The sequence below is a fragment of the Monodelphis domestica genome, chromosome 7 (assembly GCF_027887165.1).
Source record: "Monodelphis domestica isolate mMonDom1 chromosome 7, mMonDom1.pri, whole genome shotgun sequence".
NCBI lineage: Eukaryota > Metazoa > Chordata > Mammalia > Didelphimorphia > Didelphidae > Monodelphis > Monodelphis domestica.
Genome location: NC_077233.1, coordinates 43,124,112 through 43,140,608, shown reverse-complemented (window position 1 = coordinate 43,140,608; position 16,497 = coordinate 43,124,112). Strand labels below are relative to the sequence as shown.

Below are 16,497 nucleotides of genomic sequence, written 5' to 3'. Positions count from 1 at the left end.
ATGATACAATCATTTTGAATATAAAGACAGTGTTATGCTCCACTCTGTTAGCAATAATATCTTCCTACTCTGGTTGTGGGCACTTTTATGAAAGTCTAGGCTAAAAAGAGGAGAAACAGAAAAGATCTATCAGCATAACGAGTCGTTTATTTACAAGAAATGTCTAGAACACTTCAGAGTTTTGGAAATGAAATTGGTGACTGTGGAACATGAAAGGGGGATAGATAAGGAACTGTAACCAGATGAATATGCTCTCCACTGCATAGGGCTAGTGTGGGTACTTCAATATAGCATGTACTTAATTGATCTTTTGAATTAAATCTTGCACATTTGGTGAATAGGCCTGGCCACTATTTCTCACACAAAAGCTTTCAGCTCTGTTTATTTATTAATAGACTTTTGCTTTTTTTTTTAAGGAAAACCATTTCTCCCCTCCCCCCACTTTTTAAAGGAAAGTCAATAGCAAAAATAGATTTGATTTAGGGAAGTCTTTCACGATCCAGAGTTAAACAAATATGTTATATAAAACCAGGAACACATCCCAAGGGGAAAGAACTCTATAAAAACCATAACTAGGGTGAGGTGATGGAAGTTCCAAGTCAGAGTACTACAGCTTAAATGCTGATGACAACCCTTCACTGTAAATAGAACTACAGATGGTGAAGGGACCTTTGTAGCCACCTCCCCCAGTCGCCTCATTTTAAAGGTAAGGTCACTAAAGCCCAGAGGAATTATGTGATTTGTCCAAGATCACATAGACAGAAAGAGGTAGTCAGCACTTGAACCCAAGTCCTCTGACTCCACATCCACAATCCCTTTCCACTACAAATTATCTAAGTCATTTAGGAACGTAGAAATTAATTCAATTAACATATAGCTATGAAGAATAGCCAGTTGCTTAGGTTTGGAAGGATAATCCATGTCTAACCCAGTGGAATTGCTTGTCAGATCTGGGAGGGGGGAAGGAAGAGAGGAGGGAGAGAACATGAAACCTGTTACCATGGAAAAAATTAAAACATAATAAAATGATATTAAGAAAAACCAGTTACAGAGAGATATTTCCTGGTGCTTGACTTCTTCCCCCAAGAAGCTACCCTCAAGATGACCCTCTCCCACCTTAGCATCCACCCTTCTGCTCCCAGGCTCTTCAGGAGCATTAGGGTGAATGTGCAATAGAATACTAGCCTGAGGCACTCCTGGCTAGAGCTACATATCCATAGTCTCAGAGTCACAGAATTTCAGAGTTGTCCCTGTCCCAAACTGATGTTGTCCTAAGATTTGAGGGCAGCTAGATGGCACATTGGAGGGAGTCCCAAGTCTGAGGTCAGGAATACTCACCTTTGTGAGTTCAAACCTGGTCTCATTCACTTATTAGCTATGTGACCCTGGGCAAGTCCTTTAACCCTGTTTGCCTCAGTTTCTCATCTGTAAAATGAGTTGGAGAAGGAATAAAAAGTCACTAGTATTTTTTGTTGAGAAAAGCTCACATGGGGTCACAAATAGTTGAGCAAGACTAAAATAACTGAGCAACAACAAGAGCAACAACAGTTACTTGTGCCATGAACACTTGGGAATTCAACCTGGATATGAAAATTGTGAGTTAAGGGTCAAGTTGAATCTAAATGAAATTGTATGGATTCTGACCTCTCAGTTTTCTTTTCTTTCTTTTTTTTTCCCTGTGTCCCTCCTCATGAGAAAGTATTCATGCACTATGACCTGGTCTTTAGTAATTAATTTCTCTTTCTCTGGATATACTCATTTGTAAAATGATGACGTTGAATTAGATATTTATTATGATCCTTTCCAATTCTGGCATTTTAAGGTTTTTAAGATTTTAAGGTTCTTAGTGGTGAAATTATGCATCAGCTGTATCCTGATGCTCCTGGCATCTCTCTAACTAATGCAATGAGAAACTGTGGAGAAGGGCCAGGAAGAGCCTCTTAAATTATGCAGTATAACCAACAAAAATATTGATAGACAAGCTGACTCTCTGTAATTACGTACAAAATTTTAATTGACATAAATCGGTATATGATATCACATACAAACACATTCTCAGACATCACAACTGCATGCATGACTCAAAGCAGATGATTTCAGTCAATGAGCATTTGTTCTCCTGTTTTGTTCTTTGCTACATTGGTTTTTCTTAAATGGTCTTTGGTTAGGGAAGCATCTGCATGGTTGCCAAATAAATTAAATATTAGGAACCAATTAAATATTGACTTAGATCTACTCAATTTAGTTGCACTATATAGTTCAAACAAATTAAAATGGACAATAGGAAAAAATTAGTTCTTTGAAGAAGGGTCTGGACTTACTAGGCTTTAATTTACTTTTTTTTTTGTTTATGCTTCTAAAAAATTTCCTATTTCCTATTTACAAATATTGGATGCCAAGTGACACAATGAAAAAGATGCTGATATGGAGTGGGCAGACCTGATTGGGAATCCTAGCCTTGATATAGACTTCTATGACATTGTATTAATCAGTCCCTTTTCTCTTTAGGACTGCTTTAGTTTCTTCATATTTATAATAAAAGACTTCTATTAGATAGCCTTTGAGTTCCCTTCCAGTTCTAGATCTGTGATCCTAAAGCACTTAACCTCCCTGGACATCAGTTTTGCCAACTGTAAAATGACAGAGATTGGACCAGATGGCCTTTGAAGTCTTTTCCATTTCCAAATTTACAATCTCATTATCTCATACTTTTTACTTTTGCACTGTACTTTATGGCAATTGTCTTCATTATTTTATGAATAAAAATGACTAACAGCAGGACTCGTTTACTTCAAGTGGTGATCCCTGGGGACTTGCTATGTTCCTATTTTTCAATGCTGTAAGTGACTTATTTTGATCCCCCCCTTTTCTTCTTTTGTTCCCTGTTGAGAACAGATGAGGTTAAGAGGATTATTCTGCAGCTGGATTCGACCACCTGCTCTCCTGATCCTTGGCTTTCAAAACCCTTAGCATACTGTGAAGACACCTTGGGCACCCTTATTACCAACACCACTAATCTTGTACTTCCTAGAGACCCTGATTCCACCTCCTCTGAAGATGGCTGTAATTACAGCTCTTCTTTAAAAGCCCTATTCTGCCAACAAGGATTCAGGTCGCTTTCATCTGATTTCCAATCTTTTATTTCAAAGGCGGATGAAAAGCCCAAATCATCACAATAACTTCTCTAAGACACAGTCAAGTCCTTGACCTTTGAGACAAGTGCCTGACAAACTTCAAAACAGCTCATAACGGGGAGGGCATTCATCTGGGAAGTCTCATGGCCTTCATCTACCTGGTGCCCGGGCTTTATTTACATCCTCCTGTGGCCAGGCATTTAATCTTTCTTCAAATTCACTCAGCTGCCTTACATCCACTCCATTTTCACTGTTCTGCTAAATGGGATTTTCCCCCCTCATTTTTTATCTTTTTAGAATTGATTCTGCCTTCTCCTGTTCTTCTTCTTCCTCCTATTTATTTTTATAAAAATCCATATTCTTGGGAAGTTCATGGCCTGTCTGAAATCTTAATCCATTTTGCATTTCTGGGTAACATTACCCAGGTTCCTGTGTTTGCAATATGAGAGCAAGGCTCCTATTTCCCAGATGGGTCATATAGCCTCTGAGGAAGTGGAAAAAAGGAACCATTGCTTTTCCTAAGTTACCCACACAAGACTTAGATAACATGAATCAAACTGGGCCAGTTCTGATTTGTTCTCTTAGTTATTTGGTGTGAGGGACTATGCATATGATTTGGCATCAGAGTATGTGTGTTGAAGTCTAGTTTGGTCATTTATTATCTGTTCTTTCCTTCCTTCCTTCCTTCCTTCCTTCCTTCCTTCCTTCCTTCCTTCCTTCCTTCCTTCCTTCCTTCCTTCCTTCCTTCCTTCCTTCCTTCCTTCCTTCCTTCCTTCCTTCCTTCCTTCCTTCCTTCCTTCCTTCCTTCCTTCCTTCCTTCCTTCCTTCCTTCCTTCTCCAAGTTTCCTCATCTGTAAAATATTGGGTTCTGAACTAGATGGCTGTTTAGAAAACTGAAGTTCTAGTATTATAAAATATCAATATATGTCTCTTCTAATACCAGAAATACAGATAATTTCTTTTTAAAAGTTACATTCTATAAAAAGAGTATGAAAGCCATCAGACAATATTAAAAAAGCTAGAAATGTAAAGATATCTTAAAATTGACCTAGACATAGCCTATGACTAAATACTTAACCCAAATTTCACAATATAAACACCCCATAAGAGAAGGAAAAAAAGTTAGAATTCTCTGATATGAAGGAGAAGCCAAAATTTTTTACTCAGATTTTCCAGATCATGGGGGGCCCAGTCCCCTAACCTCACCTATGTGGAAGAGAAATCTATGTGTAGAGGAAGTCTCCTTTCTAAGGAGTGGCCAGTGAAATCATAGGTCTGATCCTTAGTTATATAATTCTGTTATAGAAAGCCTAAATTGGCTCAAAATTAGGAGGAATTTTCTAAGAATGTCCTGATGTCCCTGACACTTGTTTTGAAATGAAACAGTGTACTTTTCCTGGGGAGTTTGCAAACAGGTTAATCTAATGTAAGAACCCAACAGGAGATGAACCTGGATGGCCTCTGAGGTCCTTAGCATCTCTGAGATGCTTGGGAGGTAGGTATTATTATTACTCCCATTTTATAGAGGTGGAAACTGAGGAGAGATTAAGACTCCAGCAATCAGTAAGTCTCTGAGATAGGATTGAACTCATCTCTTCCTGACCTCGGGGCCAGATTTCTATTCATTGTTCCTCATAACTGCCTCTGCTGGAAATATTTGTGATTTCATCAGGCTATATAAAAATCACAGGAAGGAAAAGCACACTGCCAACTCAAATACACAGCTTATCCTGTAGACTATAATTACCTCTGATTTCATAACTAAATCCTATAGAATTATCAATAGCACAGAGGCTTATTTTATGGTCCAAGGTCAGCCAGACACAGTACCAGGAAAGATTTGAACCCAGAATCTGAGTTGAGCATTCTATCCACACCAAGGTCAATTTACTTCTGGATTATGTAGATACTACAATGGAGCTCAGATCTCATGGGTAGGGGAATGCCCTGAGGCATACCCATGGCAATTTGTCCTTCTCTTCTAATCCTGTGCCACCTTAATGTATAAGTGTGCCATGGGGCCACCAACCCAATAGGCACAAATCTTCCTCCTTTTTTCAGATAGAGTCCATCAAAGGACATATTTTTTTTTACCCAATATAGAGTTAATAATGATTCATTATTTACAACCGAGAATAATTTGTGTGTACAATCAGATTGCCTATTTTTAACGTTGATTCATTTATAGTAAGTAGTTTAAGTTTCATTGAAAACCACATCTTTGGGAAAAATAGGTGGAAAAGGCAAAATAAAACCAATGGAATCTATCCTCTTGATAAAGTGTTACCCTCTAGAATGTTAATAATGATTTTATTCTACAGCTACTACTATATTAGTTAGGAAAGAACCAATTTGCTGACAAAAGAAATGTAGGAAATATTAAAATCATGTTTCTGCATAAGTCTCTCCTGTTAGCTCAAAAATCCCTAAGGGACTGATTAAGCCCTTTAAGGACCAGGAGCTAAAAGCCCAGTTGTTCTCTCCCTTTGGATTAGATATGAAAGAGAAAGGCAGGGCTTGAAATACCTGAATTACTTAAAACATAAAGGGGAGATAAAATCTATACATATAGCACAATTAGCAGATCTGATTCTTCTGAGGACCAGGGCATTGGGGACTATTGAAAACATGGTGGTAATACATCTAATGAGGTGTTGTAAAATACTGAACTCTTTAAGGTCCTACTGATTCTGACCATGGCATCAGAAAATGCCTCTGTTTTCTCATCCTCAGCATTCTAGTTATTTCCTTATCTTACTAGGTGATACAGTAGTGTGGGGCCAGGAAGACCTGAGTTCAAATATTACATCACAAAATTACTACTTCTATGATTTTGGGGCAAGCTACTTCATCTCTCTATGCCTCAGTTTTCTCAAATGTAAAATAAGTATAATAGTGCTTTCTTCTCAGGGTTGTTCTAAAAATTAAATATAATAGATGCAAAAGTATTTGCAAACTCTAAAATATAATATATATATATACTAACTGTTATTGTATTTATTATTAATTATAAATAATTAAATATCATTAATATTTCCCAAGTTGAAAATGGTTGACTTTAAAACAAAATAAAAGGAAATCAATTTCTTTTTGTGCCCCTAAATTCACTTGGGTAATAAGTAGGAAGGGGGCAGCTGGGTGTCTCATTGGATTGAGAGTCAGATCTGGAAGCAGGAGATACTAGATTCAAATCTGGCCTTAGACACTTCCAAGCTGTGGGACCCTGGGCAAGTCTCTCAAACCTCATTGTAGGCTCTTCCAAGACAGAAGGTAAGGAATTAAAAAAAAATAATAAGTAAGACAATTGGAATTAAAGCCAAAGTCCTCTCTTAGTCATCAAAGATCTTTAGAAAATCATGCAATAAACAATTTTAATGGAAAAAGTGCTTTCGTTTTATTTTTTCCCCATGGCAGTGGCTTTACATTGAGCCATATTGAGGTTTTAACCAATGTTTTTCTTTGATGAATATTGAATCAATCAATCACTCAGTCATATCTATTAAAGCCCTTCTTTATGCCAGGAACTGTTCTCAGTTTGATTAGGTAATCAAAGCTCTTTACTTATGCTAAATGTAAAGACATTAAGAAGAAAGATAAGCTATATGGTATACAACAGCACTTTATACAACTGGAGCAGAAAAAGACAAAAGCAGAATAGCCTTTTTTTCTTGAAGGAACTCATGTGAAGGATATTCTGTGGCCACTTAACCAAGAAAAAGTAAATGGCCCTGACAGGCAGTGAACCCAGGACCCTGGTTTGCAATCCCTCTGCTCTACGAAATGGAGTTATTCTGACCATCTCTGCAACCCCGCCATTGATTGCAGTCCACTCTCTGGGGCTATTGTTTAGCTGATGGCCACAGTCAAAAGCAGTGTGGACTCCTACATGGACTTCTTGCCCTTCTGCTCTCCATCCTGGGCTTGCTCAGCTATTCTAGTGAGAGAAGAAGAGAGCTGGAGGTAAGCTGGAGTCATACATTTGATTTGAGGAAGTGAGAGAACGAAGAAATTGTGAATTATACCTTATGTCGCCCAATGACACCACTATTGAAAGGGGCCACTGAGGCAAGAATTTATTGAATTCCTATTATTTGCCAGAAACTTTGTTAAGTGCTTTACAAATATCACATTTGATTTTCCTCACAACCCTCCGAGGGAAATCCTATTATTATTCCCACTTTACAGTTGAAGAATCTAAAATATACAAGTTATGTGAGTCTCTGGATTCACACAGCTAATAAGGTTCTGAGGTCCAAATTTGAACTCAAGTCTTCCTGACACTGGTCTAGCACTATATCCACTGTGCAAATCTATAATGGATAGTGATAACTATTAAAAATAAATTAAAGAAAAATGGACGGAAGATAAATGTAAGCTATGTAATATGTAATATAAAATATAATAATACAACATCATAGAATATAACAGAGTATGACAGAATACAATAGAATAAAACATACTATAACATGGAAATAATATGATATGATAATGTGATACTATATTATATTATACAATATAACATAACATAACATAGCAAAACATTATAATATAACATAATATATAATATAACTTAACATAACATTAAATAACATAACAATATGACAAAATATAACATAACATAACAAAACATAATATAATATAATATGATATGATGTATATGATATGATGTAATAGGATATGATGTAATATAATATGATATAATATAACATAATATAATATAACGTAATGTAATATAACACAATGTAATATAACGTAACGTAATATAACGTAACATAATGTAACATAACGTAATGTAACGTAACGTAATGTAACGTAACGTAATGTAACGTAACGTAACGTAACGTAATATAATATAATATAATATAATGTAATATAATATAATATAATAATAATATAATATAATATAACATAACATAACATAACATAACATAATGTAACATAATGTAACATAATGTAATGTAATGTCATGTAATGTCATGTAATATAAGCCACACTAAACTGTTGATGCCAAACACAAAAATATCCTTTTTGTCTAAATTGGAATGTACTGTCTTGGGAATAAGTATATTTATTCAACTTGGATGGAAGATTTGAAATGACAGTTGAATTATGACTTCACAGGTGTCTTGTTTTAGGGGCTTCCTTTTCTGCAGTTGGAGAAGATGGCCTCTGAGAGCCTTTACAATTTTGAAATTCTCTGATTCTCTGATTTTGATTCTGCTATATTTCATTGAGCCTCCTCAGAGGCAGGGTTGTATTGAGAATAGAGAATCAGTTTTGAAATCTGGCTTCAAGTCTTGTGTTTAATATGATAGTATTTGTAAAGCACTTGGCAGAGTGTCTTGCAAATAGAAGGCATTTAATAAAGGTGTGTACCCCCTTATATTGGAGGTACCTTTGGGGGAAATTAAGGTATGAATTTTACTTTTCCCTTTCTCTCTTCCTTTCTCAAATTAAATGCATGACTTCTTCTAAAACTCTCTTCTTCCACTAGAATGGATGTTCAATACCAGGCCTGTCAGTAGGGTCCTGGAAAAGTCACTTAATATCTCAATTTTCCAGGGCTTGGAGTACAAAATCCTTGAAGTCTAAAACTTACAAAGAAGAGGTCCACATAAACTGTAAATGGGGTTTCCTCACTAGGAAGTTCTTTATACAATTAAAATCCCTGGTTCTAGTCCCTATCAATTTCTTTTTTTTTTCAGCCTCCCTCCAGCCTGCCTCCCCAGGAGTCTCTTTTAATTTTAATCAGCTTAAAATGTTATTTGCAATTTCTCCTTCCTCTATAGCATGTGATCTGATCCTTCTTAGACCTAGGAGGTCTAAGAAGTGGAGTTCCTTGGACAGTTATGAATAAATGGATATTGTCTGAGGAACAATAATCCCCTTTAAACATTCATTAAAAAAGATCTGCTCTATGCAGAAATGGTGGCATATAAAGCATCTGAAGTCAGTGAACATTAAATAAGGACTTTTTCTGATTTATTACAGCAACATTATAATCAATAACCTAATTGAGACTTAAAATCATACCATCCAATTTACCCATATCATAAATCTTACTGATGATAATAAAAAAAACCTTTCTTGCTGTTGCCTGGAATAATTTTAATGACCAGTTCCTGGTTCACGGTATGTTTAGAAATGACCCACCTTTTCTCTGTGTGTGTGTGTGTGTGTGTGTGTGTGTGTGTGTGTGTGTGTGTGTGTGCATAAAGGGCAAGTCCCTCCAGTGGGTAGCATTTTCCCCTTGAATGTTTAGGCAGATTCAAGTGAGCTCTTTCACTTCATCTGTCTTGCTCATAGGAGCAGAGAATCTCATCTCACTCTTTAAGCTGTCTGTATCTTTTATCAAAATAAAAATGGTTCATTGCTGACATACAGAAAGTATGAGTAAAAGCACTGTCTTTTAGGGGCAGCTCCTTGAGTTACTTTGCAGAATTATTCAAGGAACTGCTATATTTTATCTTTTTCCCTACCTTTCCCCCTGCCAATCCCCCCACCAAAAAAAAAAATCAAAAACAAAACAAAACAAAACAAAAACTGAACCAAACTAGCCATTGTTCCTGTTTTTTTGGCCCAAATCGTCCAGACATTGGCCCTGAGCTACTTGTTAAGATTTCCTATACTCTAAATTCAGGCTAGTAGTTAAATCATACCTTAACTCCAATTATTTTCTGTACAAAATTAATTTTTAAAATTACCGAATTGATATTAACTCTTTCACACTAAAAACTCCAAGAAGGGATTGGAAACAGAGGGAAAAGTATTGCTAGGTTTTGGTTTCAAATACTGTTCTGTTATTCTTCCACCTCCCACTCAGTAGCAACACCCATTGTTTCAGGCGAACTCATTTTTTAAGTATCTGTTTCTGAGACAAGGTTCCAAAGAGCAAATATTTTCAATAACTGAAAAATACTATTAGTCAATAAATGGCTCTTTCCCCTATGGTGGGATCTTACCTTTCACAAGGCTTTGTATATTGGATGCATATTGTGGAATGATTGTAATGCCGGACAATCCTGAGAGAGAGAGAGAGAGAGAGAGAGAGAGAGAGAGAGAAACAGAGAGAGAGAGAGAGAGAGAGAGAGAGAGAGAGAGAGAGAGAGAGAGAGAGAGAGAGAGAGAGAGCAGATGAGTTGTAAGATCATTTGAAGCATTTTTACTCAAATGATTCATGATTTTTTTTTTGCCTTCACTGAGTCCAGAATAAGAAATACTTCTATGAAATCTAGCATGATATAGTGTTAAGAAGCACTTGCAGAGTAGGTAGGTGGCTCAGTGGATGAAAAGCCAGGTCTAAAAATGGGAGATCCTGGGTTCAGATCAAAAGTTAACTCCAATTGCTTTTCCCTTACCATTCTTGGAACCATTACTTAGTATTGATTCAAAAATGGAAGGACAGAGGTTGTTTTTGTTTGTTTGTTTTTTAGCACAAGAAATGGAATCAAGGCCCTTGATTTAATTCTAAAACCTTCACTAATGGGTGATATAATCTTTAGGCATTAAAATCATTCTAAAGTTCACTTTCCTCATCTAGAAAATAAGTAGGTTAAAGTTGGTCATCTCTGGGGTTAATTCCAACTTTAATATTTTATGATCTCAGGAGGATTTAAACAAGATAAAATCTCTTTACTTTAATAATAACACTTAGGAGATTCCCAGAGAGATTATGGATTCAAGGCCAAGATCATAATTTCTGGAACTTTATGATGCTTTCTAGAGCTGCGAAACTTTAAAATGTGATTAGACAAGGTACTAGGACCTCAATGAAATATAGTATTATAACAGCTTCAGGTTCTCAAATTATCTATTTGCATGTGGAACTAGGTATTAGAAAGTTTTTTTTTCTTTCCTCTTTTGTCAGATCCACAATGGACTTCTTATATTTTACAATGTAGATTCTTCCATATATATTGTGTAATATATATTCAATCAAAAAAGTACCTAAAGTCATAATGTAATATGGGAATTTTTGAAATATTCACATTCCCCACAAGAGCTTGGAGGGAAAATTTATCATTGTGGTCATGTTCAGATAATTTTTTTTTAAGTAACTGATCACTTCTTAGATAAGATAATTAAATTATTACCATCTCAAATCCCAAACTTATAGCAAGGTTATGTTCATAGTAATGCAACTTTTGAAGCAATAGCTCAAGCAGGTAATCTTTATAATTTCTATTATTAGAAACTTATCCACAGACAGATATTACAAATACACATCTATTTTAAATTTCTTATAATGAATAATCATTGATTTTTTTCTACCATTCTACATACTCTAATTCTCACTCTCAATAAAGCATTTGAGAGATTCTGATGAACAGAAAAAAATGTATACTTTGTTTAGTAAAAAAGTAAATCAACAATCCAGGGAAAGAGGTATGGAATACTTTTTAGCCTTTAATTCTCTGTTTTCAGGAGCTGTGCCTTCAAGCTTCTTGGAAAGGCGAATACATGTGCAGGAGGCCTTCCAGACTATCCAAACACAAAGACTGCCGTTTGGTTTTCAGCCAGAGATGCTATTTACAGCACTATTTGCAACTCTAGCTTATAACAACAATAGTAAACAAGATAATAATGCTAAAAGATGAAATTGGTTGCCTGGTTTGGTGTATTATTTTTAAATTTTACTATCAACCTGATATATTGTTATTTACATGATTTTTTTTTCAGTTCTATTCAATTCTTTGTGACACCCTTTGGAGTTTTCTTGGCAAAGATAATGAAGGGGTTTACCATTTTCTTCTCTAACTCATTTTACAAATTGGGAAACTGAGGCAAACAGGGTTAAATGATTTTTCCACAGTCACACAGGCAAGCAGTGTCTGAGGCCTGATTTGAACTTAGGAAGATGAGTCTTCTGACTCCAGAATTGGCACTGTATCCATTGTACCACCTCACTCCCCTGCTATACAAAGATGCTTAAATAAAACACTAAATTAAGAACAGATATAAACTAAAACACCATAAATATGGAATCCTATTAATTGATGTTTATATAGTTTTATATAACAGGTCTTTCAGCTTTGAAAAGTCTTCTGTATCCCATGTTATTTTATATTCCTAATAACTTTGTAAAGGAAGGACTAAAAATAATATTATCACATCTATTTTATGGATGAGGAAATAAAAACAAAATTAGGCTAAGTGCTTTATTTATGCTCATAAAACTAGTAAGTGTCAGAGGTGGGACCAGTTTTCTTTCCACTACACCATCTTCCCTCTTGTAAAAAGTAAAATAATTGCTATAGTTTTTTTTTTTCCATTCAAATACTGGATTTTCATTATTTAGAATAATAGTGTTTCAGAAAATGGGGCCTGAGATCTCTGAATTATATTTCATAGAATTTCATGTATAGAGTTAGAAGGAATGTTAGCAAGTAGTTTAATTCAACCCCTACATTTTACAGATGAGGCAAAATGAGGTAAGATGACCTTCCCAACTTTGTACAGATCAAAGGGAACAGATCTGTCTTTTGGATACAGCTCTTCTGACATCAAATCCAATTCTCTTTTTATTGTTCCCCTTCTGACAAGCCTTTCAGTTTATAAATGATGAAAGAACACAAAAAGTATACTAATAACTAATGATTCTATTGTTTTCAAATTTGCAAAATGCTTCACAGAGTTTTTTTAATTATTCTTTTCGCAATTGTATGAGGATCATATGACCCCAATTATTTCTACATTTTATAATTGAGGAAACTGAGGCTTAGATTGGGATCCTGGAATGTTCAGTGATATATCTAGCTCATATTTGATTCGATATTCTCACCTCAGCCATCCTTGCTGTGAATCCAGAAATGTTTCCATTGTTAGCATCTTTATCATCATCATCATCATCATCATCATCATCATTATCTTGACTAACAGATATAGAACACTTTTAAGGCATGCCAAGTACTTTGCAAACAATTATCTCATTTATTTTTCCAATATGGAAGGTAGGTGTATTATGATCTCTATTTTATTAAATCTAAGGAAAACAGAAGTTAAGTGACTTGGCCACCATCAAACATATATTAAGTATCTGAAGCTAGATTTGAACCCAGATCTTCCTGATTCCATATACAGAGTTCCCCATTGCTGTAATATCCAGTTGCCTCTCCATTCTGATGATTGTCCAACTCAGTAGATAGAATGCTAGGCTTGTGCTCTGGAAAACCTAGATTCATATATCATCCCAGATACTAAATAATGTAACCTTAGGCACAATGTCTCTGGGAGTTATCTCATTAATAAAAATAGAAATAATAAAGACTTCTGCCTTACAAGGTTTTTTTGAGGATCTAATGACTTAAATACTAAATACTTTGGTAAATCACGAAACGTTATGTAAAAAAATATATTATTAGTAATAATAATAATAATCATATTGATGATAAATAATTTCATGGTTATCTAACATAAATCAGATACTTGATAGAAGAGATAAGATCTATAACCTTTTATATGTCATATTATACACTATATATAATACATGCATATACAATATATTTATAGAATAATTTAATAATATAATATTGAATATGTATTATATATAAAGCTGTGATGTGTTTGGGGAATGGAAGTGGAATTGAGTTTGGAAGCAATTCTTGAGCATACTATAGAAAGAAGAATGTCCAGGCAGAGAAGGTCTAGTTAGAGCCTAGCAAGGTTCTTTTAAATATTCAAGGTGGCAACTTAAAGGAAATGATCACATTTCAAAGTACACATGGAAAACAAATTTCATACTTTTGCCCAGAGTCAACCTTTGCCTCTGGATGTATGTTGTATGTCCCAATAATATGTGCAAATATTAGCTGCTGGAAGCTGAAGAATTACTGTGATATTCAATTCTTCTGTTCTTGAAAGTTTCTACACTACCTAGAGAAAGCTAATAAGTGTGACCTTCCCCTCTCTGGAACTCCGTTTCTTCATCTTTAAAATGAGGTGGTTAGATTAGATACTCCAGAATGCATCTTATGGCTCTGCCATTTTAACATTTATTCTGCATTTCTATAACTCTATAACCACCATGAAGACCAACAAACCAACGAGATTAAATGTGGGGTAAAAAAAAAACAAAATCAAAAATAAAAACAAATCTAAGAGGATAATCCTTTTTATTAAATTACATTTTTTTCACTGGGTAAGTTTTCATGACTGATTTTCAGCAGATTTCAAAGGACAACAAAGATCATATGGAGACATTTCCTTATTTTACAACTAAAGATTTGTCATTTGAATAGGGGAAATACATGTCCATATATTTCTAGCATTTCATTAAAAAATGTCATGGTGTTTCATTTATAATATAATGTCAAGGAACAGATTGCCCGTTTCTTGATGGTAAAAAGTAAGATAATGTGGGAGAAAAAAAGTATTGGGCTTTGAGTCCAAAAATTGAGGCGCAAGCTTGAGGGTTGCCATTTATTAATTTATTAATACTTATAATAATTATGCACAGACAAGTGTCATGTTCTTAATGGACCTCAGTTTTGTCCTCTGTAGAGTGGAAATAATATTTCCATATACTCAGGGTTATTATGTAGAAAATATTTCATAAATTGGGTTTTACTATAGAAATGCATAAAATTCTTTAAGAAAGTAGGTCAGTAATTTTTAGCTAGTTTTCTAGAAAATGGTTTAATATTCATAAATTGTGCTTGCCTACCTTCCTGCCTTCTTTTTCTTTTTTTTTAAGTCCTAATTTTCTGTCTAGAATCTATACTATATATTGGTTCCAAGGTAGAAGAGCAGGGATGGCTAGGTAATAGCCATTAAGAGACTTGCCCAGGGTCACACAACTAGGAAGTGTCTAATTCCAAATTTGAACCCAGAACCTACCACCTCTAGGTCTGGCTTTCAATCTACTAAGCCAACTAGTTACTTCCTTTACTGCCTTATTTAGCATACAGATTCCTAATTCCTGATCAGAATGATTAGAGGTCATATTTTAAGATTTCTGGAGTACCCCAATGGATTCATGATCTCATTGTTGTGGGATCTTCTGGAAAGATAGAGGTCATTGTCGATTGGTTAGTCTGTTTGAATTTCATCCATATACTCCAATGTGTGAAATACCCAGTCTATTCAACATGCAAGATAGTCTTCATCTCACTGGTTTAAAAATTATTTAATGAAATTTTATATTTTAGAAAAAATATAGAAAGCTAATTTCTCTCACTCCTATTTCTCATCATACAGTTTTAAAACACAAGGGAAAAAAATTCCCTGCAAGAACTATGCATTGTTGTTGCTGTTGTTCAGTTGTTTTCAGTTGTCTGATTTTTCCTGACCCCATTTGGAGTTTTCTTTGCAGACAGACTGCAGTGGTTTGCCATTTCCTTCTTCAGCTCATTTTATAGATTAGGAAACTGAGGCAAACAGAGTTAAATGACTTGTCCAGGGTCACACAGCCAATAAGTATCTGAGGCGAGATTTAAATTCTGAAGGAAAAATCTTCCTGTCTCTAGGCCTGGCTCTCTATCCACTGCACCACCTGGCTACCCAACAAATATGCAAAGTCAAGTGAAATAAATTCTCTCAATGGCTATGGTCAAAGTATATATCTTATTCTGAGCTGTAAATTTCTCAGCTCTCTGTCAGAAGGTGGAAAGATGCCTCTGGAATCATAGACAGTCATTGCATCAATCAAGGTTCTTAGAGGCTTCAGAACTGTTTTTCTTTACAGTGTGGTTTTTGTATTCATTGCCCTTGTTTTGTTTATTTCATCTTGATCAGTTTATGTCTTCATAAATAATCTTTCTCATAATATTGATGTTAAAATATAATTATTCTTTTGGTTCTTCTTACTTCATTGTGAATCACTTCATATAAATCCTCCCAGGTGTCTGAAATCTTTTATTTCCTCATTTCATATAGGACAACTGAGTCACATCTAAATACCACAATTTGTTCATTCATTCCCTAGTTGATTGACATCCCCTCATTTTTAATTATTCCCCACCACAATAAGAATTGAAATAAAGTCATTTGTATATGTAGGACCTTTTCCTCTTTTCACATCTCTTTTGGGTATAGGTCTAACAATGGAATAGCTAAATCAAAGGGAAATTTTGATTATTATTTGGAAAGGTGAATAAAGCTCTAGAGCTGGATTGAGGAAGATAAATTCAAATATAGCTTCAGATGACTTCTAGTCAGATGATCCTGGACAAGTCACTTAATCTCTGCCTCAATGTTCTCCTCTATAAAATGGGAATAATAAGAGTCGTTTCCTCTAATGTTGTTTTGAGGATAAAAGTAAGATAAAAGTTGTAAAATGTTCTATAAAGCTTCAGGCATTACATGAATTGTTGCTAATATCATACAGCCATACAACACTAGATTGCCAGGGGCTGCCAACTCTTGA

At 35.0% G+C, this 16,497-nt stretch overlaps 1 protein-coding gene across 14 annotated transcripts in view; it reads right to left on the bottom strand.

The window, feature by feature from the left end:
- The window catches only part of LOC100619412 (contactin-4), a 1,170,520-nt gene that overhangs the window by 835,144 nt on the left and 318,879 nt on the right, over nt 1–16,497 (bottom strand). For 10 of the 14 annotated variants that reach the window (XM_007500110.3, XM_007500117.3, XM_056804538.1 and 7 more), the window contains one exon: nt 10,097–10,156. The exons of the other annotated variants lie outside the window; for them this stretch is intronic. The gene's annotated coding sequence lies outside the window, so the exon portion shown is untranslated. The remainder of the gene's footprint in view (nt 1–10,096; nt 10,157–16,497) is intronic. 14 annotated transcript variants of the gene reach the window in all.